The 2,381-nt window shown below is 60.4% G+C and overlaps 1 pseudogene; it reads left to right on the top strand.

Annotated features, from left to right (window-relative positions):
- Positions 1-1,285, top strand: part of LOC103070189 (uncharacterized) — a 3,523-nt pseudogene extending 2,238 nt beyond the window's left edge.
- The last annotated feature ends 1,096 nt before the right edge of the window (positions 1,286-2,381 follow it).

Raw genomic sequence — 2,381 nt, 5'->3', positions numbered from 1 at the left:
CCCCCCCCGCCTCCCTTCTCTTCCCTGTGCCCAGACTCTTGTTCGGGGCCTTGAAACAGTGAGCTGTCTTTGTTCGAAATACAGGTGAACGGCAATCATGTGATTAACACACACACACATAAAAAGCTTTTTAACAGCGCCCGCCTGGCCTCAGAACCGCCCAGAGAGGAGCCGCCCTGGATGGACAGAGGGACAGAGGGACGAGCCTCCAGCCGGTCGTGTCTGGCTACCCTCAGCAGTCTCCGACACCCGCTGCTGCCCGCCCGCTGCCCGCCTGCCTGGCATCTCTCGATCCCGGTGGGTCCCCGCTCATCCTTCCACCCCTCGGTTCCTCCTCTCGAGGAGGTGTGGTGCCTGTGGCGTCTGTGACTTGGCCTGAGACCCCCTGGGGCAGGGAGGGGTGGCTGTGGAGGGTAGGAAGCCAGGTGTGGGGTCCCACAGCTCCCCTTTCGACTCCCCGCCTCCTCCCCTACCCTCCTTGGCCCAGCTGTGCCAGGATGGGGGTGGGGGTGGCAGTGGGTGCTCTGGGTCTGCAGAAAAGCCACACTGGACAGAAGGGGCCTCTCTCTTCCCTTCCCTCTGTCTCCTCTCTCTGTCCCTCTCTTCCTGTTTCCACAGTGCTGTGTGGGCTCTCTGCTGAGAGGTGCTGGATGAGACAGGTGGGCCTGCAGGGGGGCAGGGGTACAGTGCCGTGAGATGCCCAAGGCTGTGCGTGGGTGGGGTACCTCGTGCTGTGAACACACTGCCCACCATGTGGGCAACTCTGATCCCCTCCATCTGTTGCAGGCCCCTGGGGCCCAGCTTTCTCCAGCAGGGGAGGGTGAAGGATCCATATTCATCCCTGGAGAGCAGGGAGTTTGGAGAGGGGGAGGGCTCCTGGATGAGGACACCTGGTGCCTCTGCCCTTGACAGAACACCTGCTGGCCAGCACCGGCTTCTGCTCCCTTCCCTGCTCGGGGTGGGAGGGGTCCTTTTCCCCCTCATTCCTGACCCTTCCCCAAGGATGCTGGTGACCCCCTTGCCACACCCCGAATCCCACCTGCCCATTCCGGGTGAGGTGTGATGCCTGGTGCACTCTCTGGCCTGTTCTCTCTCCCCAGCAGGGAGGGCCCAACATTAGAGTATAATGGTGAGGTTCAGGCCTCCTTCCCTGGGCAGAGGCCTTTCAGGAGTATCAGGGTTTTCTGCGATCCAGCCTGGGCTCTGTGAAGCTGGTCCCAGATTTACTCCTCAGACGGGCCCCTGAGAGGAGGACAGCAAGTGAATTTCTGTCAATCAGACGTAAAGCCCGCCCGCTGGTGCCCCTGCCTGGCCGAGCTGCTTCGGGTTGGCTGTGACCCTTAACCCCTTAGCTCCCCGAGTCCTCCTCTTGGGGCACTGGTCCTGCTTTGCGGAAGGCCCACCCTTGGCTCCCCGTCCTGGGTCCCAGTCGCTCATCTGTCCCCTGGGGTGATGGCCATCTTGCCTGGCCTGCCTCTCAGAACACCCCAAGGTGAGATGGGGAAATCTCCTGTTCAGCCGAGCCAGGGCCGAGCAGGGAAGGCACTTCCCCACCTCTAGGCACCGTGGGGGTGAGACCTGCGTGGGCCAGTCTGTCCTCTCGCTCGTTCCACAGGCCTGGGCCCAGCTCCCCGTTTCTGACCAGCTTCCCAGCAATCGCCTTGAGTACCGCTTCTAAATCTCGCTCCACGTTAGGGTCACTGTGGAGTCTTAAAGAAACATTGAAGCCTGGATCCCCTGCAGACTGGCTAATTCTGAATTTCTGGGCATGGAGTCCAGACATGTTTCCTTTCTGAAGCTCTCTGGGAGGCCTTGCTTTTCCTCACTGGGGTCTCTGGAACCCCGAGGAGGCGGTGGTCCTCTGCAGGACCCAAAATCTCCAGGGAGAGGGGAGAGTGCTGGGCTCCGGGCCCCAGAGCTGGAGGCCAGAACTGCAGTGACCCTGGGGTGCGCAGGGAATTGTGGGGTGTGGCAGGGGAGGGGCTGTGCATTGGAAAGGGGGAGGGCTGAGGGGCACAGGTCAGGGTCAAGGGTACAATACTGACTGAGACAAAAGCTTAGTCTGGGTGAGTGTATGGTCAGGGGGTGGTGGGAGCTCCCCCACCTCTGGACAGGTGTGTTCTTCTGGGTTCGGGTGCAGTGGAAAGAGCACTGGTCTTGGAGTCGGGAAATCCTGCCACTGGTATCCACGTGGCCTTGGGTGGATTATGCTGTTAACCTCTCAGGACTTGGTTTTTGCATGTATAAAATGTTGATGATTTTATATATCACCGTATCCCAAGCGGATGGGAGAATCAAGTAAGAATACACAGGGAATTCCCTGGTGGTCCGGTGGTTAGGACTCGGCCCTGTCACTGCTGGGGCCTGGCTTTGATCCCTGT

Source organism: Lipotes vexillifer, unplaced genomic scaffold (genome assembly GCF_000442215.2).
Source record: "Lipotes vexillifer unplaced genomic scaffold, Lipotes_vexillifer_v1.1 scaffold382, whole genome shotgun sequence".
Classification (NCBI taxonomy): Eukaryota; Metazoa; Chordata; class Mammalia; order Artiodactyla; family Lipotidae; genus Lipotes; species Lipotes vexillifer.
The sequence above is the reverse complement of the archived record's forward strand: the minus strand, read 5'-3'. Positions and strand labels throughout refer to the sequence as shown.